Source organism: Cavia porcellus, unplaced genomic scaffold (genome assembly GCF_034190915.1).
Source record: "Cavia porcellus strain 051 isolate PalLab524CR breed Dunkin Hartley unplaced genomic scaffold, mCavPor4.1 scaffold_27, whole genome shotgun sequence".
In the NCBI taxonomy this organism is placed as follows: domain Eukaryota; kingdom Metazoa; phylum Chordata; class Mammalia; order Rodentia; family Caviidae; genus Cavia; species Cavia porcellus.
In genome coordinates, this window is record NW_026947510.1 from 5,498,699 (window position 1) to 5,516,752 (window position 18,054).

An 18,054-nucleotide genomic window follows, 5' to 3' on the forward strand; every position below is an offset into this window, starting at 1 on the left:
CCCCAGCCAGCTGCACACTCCAGATGACTGCTGGAGGCATGAGCAAGGCAGGGCCAACCTGACACTCAGGAAGGGTCCCTTTCCCCAGTGCCAGAGTGACGACATTGGGAAAAGCTCGCAGGAGCACTCAGGCCTAGAGGTCAGTCAGTGCCCACCAGAGTGAGGCTGAAGGTCCTGAGTGTCCACTGGTACTCGAATTCTATACTTGAAGGCATTACTATCCTGGGTTAAAAGTAGAACATGAACTGCCAGGTGTGGTAGCACATGCCTGTAATCCTAGTACTGGGGAGGCTGAGGCAGAAGGATTACCATGACTTCAAGGGCAACCAGCTACACAGTGAATTCAAGGCCAGCCTGCATTGCAAAGTGAGACCCTATCTCAAAAAACCAAATCATAACCAAAAAGAAAAACACAAAATAGTTAATCATTGTATCATGAGCCAATCAATACCTTAAAAACCACAAATAGAGAAGAGAATATTCCTTAACTCATTCTCTGGGGCCAGTATTATCTGATACCAAAACAGGACAGAGACATAACAAGAAAACTATAGGCCAATATTATGAGTAGAGATGTAAAAAAAAAAAAAATTACAACCAAAAAAAGCACACAAAGGCAGATAGACCACACTAGAGTGAGTTTATCTGGGGCATATATGGCTGACTCAAAAGTTTAAGACACTACACTAACAGAATAAATTAAATGACCTACATACAGAAAAACCTACAGAATCCACAGGAAAGTAAAATGATTAGGGCAAAAAAAAAAAATTAGTTCCAAGGCTGCAGGACACAAGATCAATGAACAACTGACTGCATTTCTACCCAATAGCCACAGCTGTTTAAAAGGAAGTCAAGGAAACGGGAAGTGCCACCAATGTGACATCAGAGTATTTAGCAACAAACAGCCAAGCAAGGGCAGAAGATCTAATGCTATGAGATGGCAAGCCTCATAGTGACTTACGGATGTAAGTAATCCCTACCAAAAATGCAGGTGCTTTTTTAAAATTTTAAACAAATCAACCAGCTGACCGTAAAACTCACATGGAAACACAAAGGACCCAGAGTAGCCAAAAGGATCTCGCAAAAGCAAAGCAAAGTTGGAAGACTAACACTTCTTTCCAAAATGGAATACAGACCTACCCTAGTCACGACAGCATGGGATCCAGCAATCCTAATTTTGAGCATTTACCCAAAGGATATGCACATAACGAACTCAGTCCGCCACCTGCAGTGTGTGGACAGAGGAGCAGAATCCATGCTTTTAAGGGCAACGTGCAACATCAGGGACACATCTGCATGTTTCTGCTTCTGTGTAGCATCTGAGGTGAGCAAGGGCATAGAACGAGGACAGAATGTCACATCAGAGGCTGGGGCTGGACAAGGAGAGGGATGACGGTCCCAGGAGACAGTCCACACACCCATGTGGTGTCTTTAGATCTGCAGAGTTTGGAGTGTGACTGCACACCGCGCATTTCAGAGCTGCTGGGGCCAAATTCATGCGCTCCATCTTGTGCTGATTAGTTTGCCTCAATCACTCCATACCGCACGTGAACTCCACATCACTACAAACCGCATTTACAATGCAAACATCACTGTGGAGCGAGCCAAAACAGACAGAGGGACACACAGAATGATGGGACAGAACTGAGACCTCAGAAAGGAGCTCACAGATGCTCAATGATCCTGATATGCAGAGACAACCATGGGTCAGCAAGGGGAAGGGGCGTGATGACCTAGTGCTGTGTGGATCTGAGTGACTGTGCCTTCAAAGGCGTAGCTTTTTTCTTTATTGGGGTGCTGGGGAGCAAACACAGGCAAAATTGTTTTCTTACTGCAGGTGAAGCCTGCTGAGGACTTTACTGGGATCAGCTCAGACCTCTGGGGCACTGGGCTCTTCCTAGGTAGCCAAGTGGAACTCTGCTCGCTGAGCACCAAGCCTGTGCCACAGGCCTGTTGCCCGTCTTCAGCACAGGAATGGACACAGAAACATTCCCTTGAATAACCTGCTGACGCCAAAAACATCACGCCCAATGAGAGACGCCAGTCACAGTGACACAATCACAGGGTTTCATTTGCCTCCAATCAGTGCAGGCGAACCCACATGCAGAGGAAGGGCTCAGTGGTTGTGCAGGGGACCAAGGCCTGGGTTTCTTTCTTGAGTAATAAAGTATGCAGGAACCAGGCAGTGGTGACAGTTGCACAACTGTATGAAAAACTAAAAACCAAGCTGGGTGTGGTGGTGTACCCCTCTAATCCTGGCATTCAGGAGGCTGGGAAAGAGGATTGCCATGAGTTCAAGGCCAGCCTGCACTATACAGAGAGAGCCTGTCTCAAAAAACAAAACAAAATGAAACAAAACCTCACAAAAATACATTCTGCAATGTGAAGAGCTCATTTTTGTTTTGTTGCAGTGCTGGGGACAGAAACCCAGGGCCTTGTGCATGCAAACAAGTGCTCTCCCATTTAGCTATGCCAGTCCAAGAACTGTACTTTATTTTTTATGTTTTGATTAGATTTTCAGACAGGATCTCACTACGTAGTCCAGAGTAGCCTTGAACTTTTTAGTCATTCTCCTGCCTCTGCCTCCCAAGTGCTGAAATGCAGCAGTGCGCCACCATCCCATCAAGACACTATAAACAGGTAAACTGGGTGTTCCGTGAATTGTATCTTAAACTGGTAAGACTGTTTTAGCTGGATGTCATGATACACGGCAGTAACCCAGGCTATTTGACAGGCTGAGGCAGGAGGGTTGTAAATTATAGCTCTGCTTGGGCAACTAAGAGAGGCCTTGTCTCACAGTGAAAGGGGAGGGAGTTTTGCTTAGTGGTATAGCACCCTTAGCTTTGAACCCCAGTACTAGAAAAAACAATTCAGGCAACAAGTGAACAGCTCCCCCTGTGTGTGTGTGTGTGTGTGTGTGTGTGTGTGTGTGTGACGCTGCCCCACAGACATTCTCCAAAATCATTCCTGAGATGTTACACTCCAGTCAAGAATTGTGTGTGTGTGTGTGTGTGTGTGTGTGTGTGTGTGTGTGTGGCTGCCCCACAGACATTCTCCAAAATCATTCCTGAGATGTTACACTCCAGTCAAGAATTGTGTGTGTGTGTGTGTGTGTGTGTGTGTGTGTGTGTGGCTGCCCCACAGACATTCTCCAAAATCATTCCTGAGATGTTACACTCCAGTCAAGAATTGTGTGTGTGTGTGTGTGTGTGTGTGTGTGTGGCTGCCCCACAGACATTCTCCAAAATCATTCCTGAGATGTTACACTCCAGTCAGGAAGTACTTTGCAGAGACTCCCAAGAGCTGCTTAAATCCCTGAGTCTCAGAGAAAGGTAGTCCACACTTTGTGGGGACCTTGACTATGGGGAGATGGGGACGAGCGCTATTGCCACACTGGGCAAGGACATGGCTAGCCTCTGGCTTTGTGAAGAGGAAGCGGGAAGCCTTGGGGTGACTTTGTAGCTCTGTGGCACCAATGTCAGGGACATGGTACATGTGTGCAGACTTTAAGTTCCTCTATTGCGCAGTCCAAGCCTTTCCCCAGAGGGGCATGGCCCCCCAGCAGTAGACTCAGTGAAGAGTTCAGACAGAGTGAAGAGTTTAAATATCCTGACGCTAGAAGTGACCTGTCACTGGGAAAAGAGGAAGTATGGACTGGGCAGCAGGCAGGCCCTGGGTTTGATGCTACAAAAGCAGAGAAAAATAAAACAGTAAGTGAAAGGGAGGAGTGGTGGCCCTAGGGGCATTTACACCTGGCTTTGCTGAAACCAGAGTAAGGACTGGTGGAGCCTGAGCACTTCTGCAGCCACTGGGCACCAGACCAACCTCCACTGGGGGTTGTTCGTGAATTATATCTTAATGTGTGAAAACTCACCTTGAGACAAGGTATCACTATCCACCTGCTGCAGAGCCTGCATGCAGCTGCTATGCACAGCCTCTCCTGTCACAGAGGACAGGTCACTAAATGCCTGCTTGAGAGTGGCTGCCAGTGACATCCTGGCCAGTATAATTATCCGTGAGCAGGGGAAGGGAGTCCCAGGATCCCAGGGAAACTATGAAAGTGGTCCTGGCCCTTTCAGGACTGACTTGGACTCTGCACAGGGGCATAGCTGTTCCCAGGTCAATCTGGTGGAAATGGCTCCTCCCACAGCCCTCAGGGTGAAGGGGACACAAGAGGTCCACAGGTGCAGGGGTGGGAGGGCAACCTGCTTCACACCCAGGTCCCTGCCTGGATCTCAGTGGGGTCCCAGAAGTCACAATGTGACTAGCCAATCTCCTCTAGGCCAGTGCTGCACCTCTGTCACCACCACTGAAGAGTTTGGGTTGGTTTTTCTTTTCTTTTTTTTTGGTCTTTTTGAGACAAGGTCTTACTATGTAGTTCAGGTGGTCTTGAACTCACTTTGTAGCCCAGATTGGCCTGGAACTCAGAGATCCTCTTACTTCAGCTTCCCAAGTGCTGGTATTACAAATGTTTGCCATTATACCCAGTGTGGGTTTGTTTCTTTTTTAAGGAAATAACTGTTAGAAACAATTTTCTGGTTTGTATGCACAATCATTTACTGAAAGACAAATATCAGGATTGAGGATGGTGCTTACAGTACTAAAGTAACATACACATTACAACTTAGCAAGACCTAGCTCAAAAATAAATAAATAAAAAGGGCAGGGGCTATAGGTCAGTGTGAAAGGCCCTAGGTTCAGCCCTCAGTATCAGTTTTGGTGGGAACATTCCCAGGTATGACCAAGAGGGTGATAGCATTCACAGGGTGACAGCTTGGTGTGGGAACCGAACCTGACTTCTGCCACCATCCCCCTGTCCTGAACGCTCCCTGCCAGACCATGAGCAAAGGTTCTAGGCAGCAGCCACTCCCAAGCTGCACTGCAAGGTCCCACACCACCTCTGCCTTCAAGGCTACTGGACAGTGGGGGTGGCACAGGTTACTCAGCAAGCAGCCCAAGGACACAAGGACCTAGCAGAGGCCCAAGCTGTCCAGAGCCTTGCTCAGTTCACAGGGGCAGTGCCAGGGCCAGGTGTGCATCCTGAATAATCACCTCTCGCAGGGGCCTTGTTCTTCCTCACAGCAAAGTCCACAAGGTTCTGAATCCTCAGCCCTGTAATTATGCACCATTTCTTTTTTCTTTTTCTTTTCTTTTCTTCTTTTTGAGACAAGGTATCACTATGCAGTTGAGGCTGCCCTTGAATTCACTTTGAAGTCCAGACTAGTCTTGAGCTCGCAAGGCTCCTCCTGCCTTAGCCTTCTGAGTTCGGGGATTACAGGCATGTACCACCACATCTGGCAATTTATGCACCAATTTCTTTCAGAATCAATCACACTGCATATTTTCCAGTTGATAATATATGTTTAAAGAGAGACAACCAAGCCAGGTATGGTGTGCACTCCTATAATTCCAGCACTCAGGAGGCTGAGGCAGGAGGACTGTGGCAAGTATGAGACCAGCCTGCGCTCCAAAGTGAGCCCAAGACTAGCCCGACATGCATAGCAATACCTTGTCTCAAAAAGACAAAAATAAATAAACAGAGAAACAACCATACCTCTCAATTTCTTGGTCCCAAAACAAAGTTCCAAAGTCAATGACTACCTCCCACAATGATGCAAAGCAATGCAATGTTCAATAGCAGTTTGGTTCACAAACCTATGGCCTACAGGCAGGTGGACCTGACCCCACAAGCTGGCAGGCAGCTCTGGCCCTGCCTGAACAGACTTGGCCACCCCAGGCACATGGTAAAGAAACAGGGTGCTCACAGTCAGGTGTGGCAAAGACGAAGGCACACTCCTTCACAGCAGGTGCCTACATCTTCTGCTGTTTCACTCACTGCTTTTAAGAATAAGCACCTGTGAAATTCACTGCAGAACAGGGCAGCATCTCAGAAAGCAGGAGATTGCAGGCTTCAGTGCAAAGCCTAGCATGGTTTTCCTAAGACACACTCCTTGGGCTGGCAGCTCTATTTACACTTTCCTCTGTGACCCAGGCGGTGGTGCAGGCAGCCCATCGGCCCTAGAGAGCCCATCTACGACGCTGCACAGGGTTGCCATCCGCGGTCCCCTGTGTGACCTTCTCTGCCAAAGGTCAGATCATTCTCTACAACCAAGAAAGCCACACAGACACAGTTCTGTGTTGTTCCAGCAGCTGGTGTGTCCATTTCATAATGTGACTCATGGCTCCTGGGAGGATGGGCTCTGCTTTACAAAGCTCCCTTTCCCCAGATGAATCCTCTCCTCCCAACTCTTTTTCAAACAGAGCGCTCACAAGAACGTCCCTATGGAGCCTAACACTACCAACAGTTGAGCCCAGGAGTGGGGCAAGGCTGAGCACATGCAAGGCTGTGTACATGCAATGCTGCTACCTCCACAGGCAAGAAGCGTCCCATCAGCAAAAAGTGTCCACAGCAACCTAAGGCTTGCAAAACAAGAGTAAGAGAAGCAGCCAGCTGAGCTGTTTGGTGAGGAGAGGGGTTTGTTCATTGAGGGTCACAGTAGGAGGGGCACGTGGGTCAGGGGCCACGGTGGAAGGGGAGAGGGTCACATTTGGTCAGGGGATATGGGGTAGGGTAAGAGTGGGGCTGTTACCAACAACTAGGTGCTCTGGCTTTGTGACACCAACATAGGCAGCAGTGTCTGGCTGGGGCCTCTACTCCTTCAACAAACAGCTGCATGGAGGCGCATACAGGACAGCTGTCAAAACAACAGCTAGGGGAAGCAGCCAGGGCCTGTTTCATGTATATTGACTTTTACGTGGATTGGAGAAGGAAATTGAGATAGGGAGGAAATTGTTTTAAAAAGTTCATGTTGCTATTAATGGAAAATTTTCACTCCAGTTTGCATGTGTATTACGTTAAAGTAATGTCTGTGAAACGAATATCCCAGGAACCCAATTCAAAAGAGAAAAGAGATGATTTTTCCCTCTGAGAAGGTAGACTGAAAGTCCTTCCCTCTCAACCACTTACTGCTGAAAGAAACCTAACATTTTACTCACTGAACAGTAAGGAAATTCATTCATGAAGCCAAAAGTCCCCAGACCAAATTACTGAGCTCACGAAGCATAAATTGTGCCCCAGCTATCTGGGTACTTCCACTCCCAGGAGTCTATTCTAAGCCTTCTGTGGTATACCTTGTGGTGGGACACAGATGGGGATGCCCTCTTGGGTGCAAGGTGCTCTGTGGATATAGATACAGAAGTGTCAGGTGCTTGTGCAGCAGGACAGCCAGGATCTCAGTCCCGACTCAAGTCCTGTCACCCTTAAAGTGAAGAGGCCCTGTCCCACCCTCCCCACCATCATCCCAAGCAGCAACAGCAGGGGCACAGGACATCTGAAGGATCTGAGCAGCCCCTGCCTGTAGGTTCTACACCTGGTAGGAGAGGCATCCCAGGCCCAGCCTGGCCAAGCTGGCCGGACCTTCCCAGGGCCAAGCCCACAGTGCTCCCAGGGGAGTCCTCCCCCCCTCCCCCCGCCACTCCTAAGCCTCATTAACCTGCTGTTGCTTCAGGGGAAATTTCTGATACCACCAAAGCAGTAAGTCCCTGTCCTGGAAGCCCTGGGAACACTGGTTGGGGGGATACATAGCCATGTATCTTCAGGCTGGATCCCTGATGTGCTTCTGGGTACAAAAAGAGAGGCTGCAAACAGTGAAAATGTGAAACAGAGGCGTTCTGAAAGACCGTATCAACACATCTGTCGACATAGACAAAAAGGGCAAATTCTTAGAAAAAGGTTTAATTTAAAACAAAACAATAAAAAGCACATTTTAATCTCCAATAATTATCTGGGCAAATCCCTAAATAAAATGTTAGCAAACCGAGTCAAGAATGTGTATAAAACTCGGACCAAGCCCAGATCACTCAGCACATTACAGAGTCCATAACTCACCATGCAACTGACCAGAAGCGGGACCTCACATAGCACCTTCGTTAGTATCACCGACAACCCAGTGACCTCCACAGGCCAAGCCTTAGGGCAAACGCTTGAGACCAGGATTTTGGAGGTTTTGGATTTTAGAATATTACATATACATAATGAACCATCATGAGAATCTCTCTCAAGTCCAAACACACATAATTCGTTTCACACACACCACACGCACACAGCCTAAAGGTGACTTTATGTGGCATGTCACAAGGGTTCAGTTGTGGAGCCTTCTACTTCTAGGGTCATATTGGCATTCACAAAGTTTTGGATATTTCGGTAGCATTTCAGCTTTTTAGATTAGGGCTGCTCAATCTGTGTTACGCCCCTAAAGACGCCCTTGTACACATGTACTGGGGAACATACACCAAAATGTGTCCTGACGTACTGCTGCAAACACCAGCCACATGCTGTCACCCCTCAAAGGGGTCTGCAAGGTGTATTCATATGATGTGATACTGTACCTAGGAGTTGATTTAGACAGCAGCACAGACAAATCTCAAGACACAAATCGAGCTGAGTGAGGAGGGAGGGGGGTACATGCCTGTAAATCCCAATTCTGTGGAAGGCTGAGACAGGAGGATCACAAGTATGAGCCCAGCCTGAGGCCCTGTCTCAAAAATACAAAATACAAGCTGGGGATACAGCCCAATATGAAGGCTAGGTTCAACCCCTAGCACAACAAACCAACAAATCAAGAAAAAAAGAAAGAATACACACAAGAGAATTACTTTTACTAAAATTTAAAATCAGAAGATATTAAATATGAGGCCCTGGGCTCAATTTATAAAACTAAAAAATATAAAATCAGAAGACACCACCATTTAGGAGTAACATATGTGCAGTGAAAGTCGTGAGAAGCAGAGTGAGGTCCCTGAGGCTCAGCCAGCACTCATGTGCTGCTGTAGTGAGGCTGTGGCCCATCATCTGGAGGAAGGCACCCACGCTGGCACCAGCTTTGGCCTGCTCTCTGGGCAACTCTCCCACCCCATTCAACCACATGTGTATTTGGTACGTGACAGCCATGAGCTTGAACCCAAAAGATAAGTTTATTCAACCCCACAGGCAAAAATCCAAGGGTCCTTCTTAATCAAAAACTGAAGTTTATATCCCCAAAATGTGACTTGCAGATAAATATCAAATATGAGAACTTGAATTTTAGTTCTTTGGTCCATGATCCTTTGGTACTTGCGCCAAGAAAAAGGCAGGCTTGGCCCAAAGGCAGTCGCAAAATGAGCTCCAGAGGGGCCACTGGGAACCAGGGCGCAGTTAGGCAACTTCTCCTCACTGCATCCCAGGGCCACAGGACTCAGAGCCTCTTCCTGCTTGCTCTTTGGAGCCGGCCTCCTTGCTTCTCTGGAAAAACAGGCTTCCCTGCTCCTCTGTGCCCCAGCAGTATCATGTGTGACACCAGGGCCCATGGCACCTCTCTATCTCTGAGCTTTGTTCACCACGAAGGGTACTAGGGCCAAGGGTGCAGACCAGTTAACAGAGCATCTGCGCAGCACACATTTGGACTAGGGTGCGCACACACACACACTACTGCATGGCTCCAGGTTAAACACAGTGCACAATTTGTGAATAATACTCAGCAGTATTTGCTTACCGCAAAGGTTCGGTGGCTATCACAGGGCCTCCCGTGTGTTCTACTGAACTAAGGTTATTTCTCCAGTCTGAATTTTATTCTACAAAATTTAAACAGAAAAGCACTGCCCAAACATCAGTGGAAATAATGCTGATTCACAGGTGCCTGCTTCCAGCTACTCAGTGCTTTGTAATGTCAGGACACAGCCACAGTGCAAAGTATAAGGCTCAGTGGCAGCACCATGGACAAGGAGGGATACAGTGCTTTCCTGGGACTGACTCACCTACCACGTGCTTCCGCAGAAATGCTAGTGGGCTGTGGGGTTCTCCCTACACAGGCGTTTTACAAACCTTTACACTTTTATCCTATAACTCAGCACCTGGAACCCTTCCAATGTGCACGTCCATAAACCTCCTTTCATATTCTTCAAAGCTGACTGACTGCTGGTGCTGAGAATGAAACCCAGCGCTGGGTATGGCAGGCTGTGCCCAGCCTGAGCTATATCCCACTCCTCTCGCTTTCTCAATGGCCTACTCAGCACTTGATTTATTAGTTCATGTGTGCAGCGCATGATTACATTCCTCACGGGGAGCTGGTGTATGACACACCTGATTTCTTTTTATTCCTTCTCCTCATCCCAGTTCCTTCACCTCTTGGTCCCCTTATCATTTGCAAAAAATCAATCTCTCCATTTGCTCTTATCTATCCTTTATTTTGCTCTTTATACTTTGGGGTTTCTCATATAAGAGAAACCATGCAATATTTAAACATGTGTGTTCAGTTTATTTCACTTGACATTATAGTCTCAAATTGTATCCTTTTTCCTACAATTACTTGTTTACCCCTTAAAAAAGTATTTGTTATTAGTACCTATTTCTCATGACGCTCACATCATTCGGAGCTGTACCTGAACGTGATATACCTTAATAATCCTCTTCTTGCTTCCCATTCCCCCCCTTCCTTCAACCCTTCTTCCCTTACCCATTTGCAGAAGCTTTGTTTTCTTTTCCCTTCTATTCGTTTTTAAATCTCCTTTCCCTTCCTTCTCTCCCCCCTGCCTTGTTCCCCTTCCCATTTGAACATGTTTGTCCTACTTTCCAATATCTAACCTCCCTTTTACTCCTTGTTTACACTTAGGGTTTCTCACAAGGGACAAACACTGTGATATTTACACCTGTGTATCTTAATTATTTCACTTAAAATTATGGTCTGAAGGTACATTCATTTACCTAAGAATGATTTAAGTTTATCCTTTATGGCACAGTAGTATACCACTGTACATAAATGCCACATTTTCTTTACCCATCTGCTGATGGGCATATGGGCTGTTTCTAAGATTTAGGTACAATAAATTATGCTGCTATAAATGTGAGTGTGCATATATCACTGTGGCATGATGCTTTTAACTTTCAGGACAACAACTGGAGGAGTAAGGTGGGACAAAAGGAACCTCTAGTTTTTGTTTTTTGAGGAATCTTCATACTGATTTCCATAGTGGTTGTACCAGTTTAGACTCCCACAAACAGTGGAGAAGGGCTCCTTTTGCCCTACAACCCTGTCAGCATTTGTTATTGGTTGATTTCTTGATGATAGCCATTCTTTCTGGAGAAAGAATCTCAGTGTTATTTTAATTTGCATTTTTCTTTTTTTTTTTTTGGTCTTTTCCGTTTTCATCGGTACCAGGGATCAAACTCACGACTGCCTGCTTGCAAGGCAGGCTGTTATGCCGCTGGGCTAAATCCCCAGTCCCCTAATTTGCATTTTTCAAATGACCAGTGATGTTGAACATCTTCTCTCTCTCTCTCTTTTTTTTGTCTTTTTTTGAGACAGGGTCTCGCTATGCAGTTCAGGCTGGCCTTAACCTCACTTTGTAGCCCAGGCTGGTCTCAAACGCGCAATGATCCTCCTGCCTCAGCCTCCCTAGTGCTGGGATTACAGGCGTGAGCCACCACACCCGGCTTGAACATCTTTTCATGTGCTTATTTGCTGTTTGCACTTCATCTGAGAACTGTCTTCAATTCAGATACCCATTTTTGGATGGGTATTTGGAGGGGGTCTGATGTTTTTAAGTCATTTATATATTCTCAATATTGGTCCTTGAGTAGCTGATAAAAATTTTTTCCCATTCTGTGGCTTGTCTCTTCACTGTTGACGGTTTCTTTTGCTATGCAAAACTTAATTTGATGTGATTCCAGTTGTTCTTTGTAATATTTCTTGAGCAATAGGGATTTGTTCATAAAGTCTTTGCCTATACCTGAGTTTTACCTTCCAGCATAGTATTTGTTTTTATATATAATTTTTATATATAATTTTTCATTCACTATTCCAGTGAAGGTGTTTGGCCCTTTTGTCAAAGACAAGGTGGCTGAGTATGCTTGAAATTATTTCTGCATCTTCTATTTTGTTCCATTCGTCTTCAAGTCTGTTGTTTAGCAGAACCATGCTGTCTTTACCACAGTAGCTTTGTACTATAATTTCAAATTGGGCATTGTGATGACCCCTGCCTTGCCCTTGTTGCCCAGAATTGCTTTGCTATTTTAGGTCTCTTCTGGTTTCATGTGAATTTTAGAATTGTTTTCTCTAGTTTTTGAGGTATGGTACTAATATTTTGATTGGCACTGCATTAAATCTGTACAACAGTTTTGGAAGTATGGGCATTTTCATTATATTGGTTCTGCTTATTCAAGAACAGGAGATACATTTCCATTTTTGAGCCCCTCTTTGACCTTTTTCAGGGTACTATAGTTTCCTATGGTGGGGGGTGAGATGGGGTCTTGCCATTAGTGGAGCCTAGCCTCAAACTCGGTGATCCTTCTACCACAGCCTCCTGAGTGCTGGGATTATAGGTGCCACTATACCTGGTAACACTGCAGTTTTCCATATAAAATTCTTTCAGTTCCTTGTTAGACTGATTTCTACTACTATAATACCTTGGATCACAAATGCTTCAGCTGGCAAACATTCAGTTGGCAAAGCTATTCAGCAAAATTTTGCTGCTGTTTGTAAACTCCAAATTGGCATGGCCATCTTACCTACACAAATGCACCTATCTTCCCCAAATCATAAAACAAATTAAGTTTGTAAACTGAAGTACCACGATATTTCAAAGGTGCTGTTTTCCTAATTGTTATTTGTATATAAGAATGCTATTCATTTTTGAGCACTGACTTCGTATCCAGCTATGCTGCTGAATTTGGTTATTAAAAATAGAAGTCTTTTGGTGGAGTTTTTCGGGTTTTCCAGGTAGAATATCATGTCATCAGCAAATACGAATTAAACTTCCTCCTTTCCTATCCTCATTCCTTTTATTTCTTTCTCTTGCCCAACTGCTCCCACTATACTGAACCAGAGTGGTAATAGTGGACAGCTTTGTCTTGTTCCTGACTTTAGAGTGAAAGCTTTCAGTTTTTGACCATTTAGTTTGATGCTGGTTGTTGGTTCATCATAGATGACCTTTATCAGATTGAGATAAAGACCTTCTATTCCAATTTTCTATAGGTTTTTTAATAACAAATGGGTGTTGGACTTTGTCAAGTACTTTTTCTGCATCTATTGAGATGATCATGTGGGTTTTGTCTATGGGCTGAACTTTCCTTGTTGAACCCTACTTAGTATATAAGCTTCTTGATGTATTTGTCAGTATCATATTGAGGATCTTTGAAATTACGTTCATCAGGGAGACTGGCCTGTGGCTTTTTTTTGGCTGAATCTTTCTCTGGTTTTGCTATAAAGGTAATACTTACTTCTTGGGATAACTTTAGGAGTATTGCTTCTCTTTCAATTTCATTAAAGAGTTTGAGGCATAAATCTTCTCTAAAGTTCTTGTAGAACTTAGAAATAAATCATCAGAACCTGGGCTTTTCATTGCTGGTATTTTTTAAATTACTTTTTCAATTTCACTAACTGATAATAGGTTAGAATTTTTTTATCTTCTTGATTCAGCTTTGGTAATTTATATGTGTCTAGGAACCTGTTCATTTCTTCTAAATCTTCCATCTTATTGAAGTACAAATTCTCAAAATAAGTACTTATGATCTTCTGGATTTGTAAAGTATCTATTGTGATTTAACCCTTTTCATTCCTAATTGCATGGATTTGCATCTTTCCTTCTTTTAAGAAGGTTGGTTAAGGGTTTGTCTATTTAATCTTTCAAGGAATCAACTCTTCAATTCATGGATTCTTTGTACTGATTTCTTAGATTCAATTGCATTAACTTCTTTCATCTTTGTAATTTCTTTCCTCTTATGAGCTTGGGGTTTAAGTCACTCTTCCCTTTTCTAGAGCTTCAACATTAGGTTATTTGAGCTTACTCCCACATGAGGAAAATAACCTTATAAACGTTATTTTCAAATAACATCATGTTATTTTCCTCATGTGAGAACTCATCACTCTAAATTTCCTTGTAGGACTGTTTTCACTGCATTCCATGATTTCCAGTATGTCAAGTTGGCATTATTATTGAATTGTATAAATTGTTTAATTTCTTCTTTCATTCATCTGCGTGCATTTCTTTTGAGATGGGGTTTCACTGTGTAGTTTGTGCTGGCCTTGAACTCATTTTGCAGCCCAGGCTAACCTTGACCTCATAGCAATCTTCCTGCCTCAGCTTCCCAAGTGGTAAGATGTGCCCTCATGCCCGGCCTTCTTCTGTAATTTCATCTGTGAACTATCAGTTGTTCGGGAAGGTATTAATTTCCATGTGTTTATGTAGTTTATGTGGTTTGCTATTGATTTCCAATTTAACTGCACTATGATCTGATAGTATGCATGGGATGATTTCAATTCCTTTGCATTTACTTAAGCATGTATGTGGTCTACTTTGGAGAAAGTCCTGTGTGTTACTATATTCTACTGCTGGGTAGAACACTACATCTACGAAGTCCATTTAATCAAAGGTTTGGTTCAGCTCTGATATTTGTCTAGCTTTTCTATTTGTGACAGTGGGGCATTGAGGTCTCCCATTACAACTGTATCAGTGCTTATTTGATTTTTCATATTCATTAGAGTTTGTTTTATATAGTTGTATGCACCGATATTTAGTCCATATATATTTAGGATTGTTATTTCTTCCTCTCGGGTATTTTCCTTAACAAGGAGTGACCTTCTTTGTCTCTTCTGATCAGTCTTGTCTTGAAATGCACTTTGCCTGCAAGTAGAATAGCTAACCCTACTTTTTTCTGGGTTCCTGTAGCACAGGACATAGCTTTTCATTCTTTGACTTTAGACTATGAATTTCTTTTTGAGTTAAAGGTGTTTCTTTTGTGCAGCATACTGTTGGATCTTGTTTCTTGCTCCAATCTGTCAATTTGTCTCCTTTGACTGATGAGTTGAAACCATTCATGTTGATAGTTATAACTGATATATACTTACTTATTCTTATCAAATTATTTTCCTGTTGTTGGTTTCTTTTCTTTTTCTTCTGTTTAATTGCTTGCCTTGCCTGGTAGAGTCATTTTACTGGGATTCTTGGAATTGTTTCTTCCCGGAGACTTCTGGAGTTGCTCACTTTCATTGTGTCTCTGTAGATTCAATCTTTTCTCACACCATGAGCTGGGATCTGGGGAGAAAGTGCAGGTTGTCCCTTCCTTTTACTGTATTGTCTCTGTGGGCTCCAATTTTCCCTTTAGGTTCTTCCTGTGTCCAAGGGATATACCTCTTTCTTTTTTTCCTTCCCCAAATTGTTACTTTTCAGTGTCTGTATTCAAAAAAAATGTTTTTGAATCAGAGATTGAACTCACAACCTTGCATCTGCTGGGCAGGTGCTTGTACCACTGAGTTAAATCCCCAGTCCTATATTCCAAATTTTGGAAAAGCTGACTTGTTGCTGTTTATCTCTCTGCCACCTTCTTTTCCGTTGTTTCGTTTTTGATACAGGTAGTACAGTTAGAAGGAGCTGAGTGAGTCACTCCTTTCCCCTTTTGTTCAACTGCAAACACCATCCCATTCTAATGATTACCCATGCTTCCAGAATCCTAAAACAGGGAAGTTGTGAGCCACCTCAGTTCTCTCCATTTAACCATAAACACAACATCACTCCCAGTCAAAGGAAGTGACAGAGAAGAAAGGTGACCTGCACTTCCCTACAAAGTCCCTGAGATGAGCTCTAAGTCAGGACTGCTCCATGCAAGGAGAGCAGATAGACTAAATGGAGAGGAAAGACGAGGAACTGGCAGGGCATAAGATCCAGCACCCACCATTCAGGTCCTAAAAAGACATCAGAGCAGAGCTGGGAGAACAAAGAGGACCAGGGTGTGCATTTCCAAGGTGGAGCCTCCAAGTGCCTGTATCATCAAGGAGAATTTCCAAGCAAGGGCAAGGAGGAAAGAGAGCACCTAGGCAGGTGAGGGGAAGGAAGGAGGCCACTCAGAAGGCTCAACAATGAGGGTGCTACAGTCTAGTCCTTGGGTTCCTGAACGAGGAGCTTGAGTCCAGCCTGGCAACACAGCGAGATCCCAGCTTCAAGAGGGGGCAAAGAGAATGAGAGAAGGAGAATGGCAAGACCTTTGCAAAAGCAATACGCAAAGCTGGGGACAGTGAGCTGGACATGGCACATACCTGTAATCCCAGCACTTGGGAAGCTGAGGCAAGAGGATCACTGCTAGTTTGAGGCAGCCTAGACTACAGAGTGAGCCCTGGTCACCATTCGTCACCCCCACAGACACACACACAAAAAGCTGGAGATAACAAAGCGACACCCTAAACTCTATCCCTAGGCTCTTGGTAAGCATGTGAGTGAAAATGGAAGATATTTCAGCTCAGGAACCTGGTCCTCTCTGCGCATGGTTTCCCAGGAAGCCATGGAAGCATAGCAGTACATCAAAAAGGAACAGAAACACAGAGACATGAGGAAACAAAGGATCCAAACACAAGAGCACCCCCAGGGACTAGAGCAGATCAGTGGGCCCTAAAAAAGAAAGGAAACAAAAGAACTTGGAAATTCCTTTGATGCGCTTGTATGGAAAAAGGCATCCAGGGAGTTTCACCAGTATATGTCACAATGTCATGGTTGTATGAAAGGGGACAGTGGTTTATGTAGAGAAGAGCTACTATCTTATGGGTGAACAGAGGTAGGAGATGCAGAAAAGTTCAGGGAACCAAGACACCAGAGCATCCTCCTCATGGGGAGAAGTCAGAAGGCAAGGGCTAACCAGAAATAAAACTGGGGCAGTCTTCCAGGGTTCACAGATATGAAAAGGGCTCTCACTATCGTGGACCATACCTGCCAACACCCCCTGCCTGTCATAACAGATGGTGTCTGGACATGAGTGTGTCCCCTGAAGAGTACCATCGAAACCTAAAGGAACAATTACTGCCTGTCCTTCTCATGCCCTTCTAAGTAACTGAAATGCCCTTTTAAGTAACTTCTAAAACTCACTTTGTGAGGCTGGATGGCTAAAGCCAAAGACAGCAGCAGAAGAGAGAACCGCAGACCATGCAGCAGCAGGCTAAAATGGGATTCAGCAGCGCAGTGCAGCGACATACACCACACAACAGCTGCCTGTCCCATGGGAGAAGGAACCCATGGTTGAGTCCACTGGGCAAATGGACATTTGGTAGGAAAAAAAAAGACACTGTCAAAACCTGATAAATGGAGAAACAACAGAGCATGTGTACACTGGGAAGCAAGGAACCAACATCAGAAGAGCCGAGTTCAGAGCATACTGCAGCCATGATAAGGCAGGGCTGCTGTGTGACCTGCTGTTTTCTGCTTCCCAACCACCATGGTGACAGCCACTCTCCACTCTGTCTGGAGAGATGTGAATAGGAAGATGAACACTTCTGTGTCCAGTCTACAAGGTCACATTCCATCAGAATGGCCTGGGGTCCCCAGGACATGGGACAACATGCAGGTCTGTTTTCTTTTCCTGGAGGGCCATCTTTAGTAGCTGCAGTTTTGTCTGCTTACTTATTTTGTTTTTTTGACACAGAGTCTTGCCATGTAGCCTTGGCCCTGAATTCATTATGTAGCCCAGGCTGGCCTGTGATCCTCCTACCTCAGCCTTTTGAGTGGGAGAGTTATAGGTATGGCCACAATGCCCAGTGTCATGCTTTTGAACAGCTCCTTACATAGAAGCCACAGTATAAATTTCCTGTAATGAACATAAGCCCTGATGGTAAGAGGAAATAGGTGGTAATATGCTGGTTTTTTCAGCCATGGCAAAGCTTTCTGTTCAGAGCGTCTGATAGCTGAGAGCTCTTCACATAGCGCAGGGTCCAGAGGAAAGCCAGACACAGATCCACATTGCTTCCAGTACATATATATATATATATATATATATATATATATATATATATACCTACAGCACAGGGGTTGCATATGGACCACAATACCCAGAAAGCACCTCATTTTCTCCCAGCTCAAAACATCTTACACAATGAGAAAGGCCATGCCTTCATTTAGCAAACATCGTGTACATGCTTATATGCATGCACAAAGCTGCTTTAAGTTCTCAGTTACAGAAGCAAATCATACATGCTCAAAAGATACTAAAGCTCCTTTAGAAAAATTCATCACTTTCATATGCAAAAAGCAAAGTTAATG

General features: G+C 44.5%; 1 protein-coding gene across 7 annotated transcripts in view; it reads right to left on the reverse strand.

Moving 5' to 3' along the window:
• Nucleotides 1-18,054, reverse strand: part of Nr2c2 (nuclear receptor subfamily 2 group C member 2) — a 59,456-nt gene that overhangs the window by 19,003 nt on the left and 22,399 nt on the right. The gene's annotated exons all lie outside the window — the stretch shown is intronic.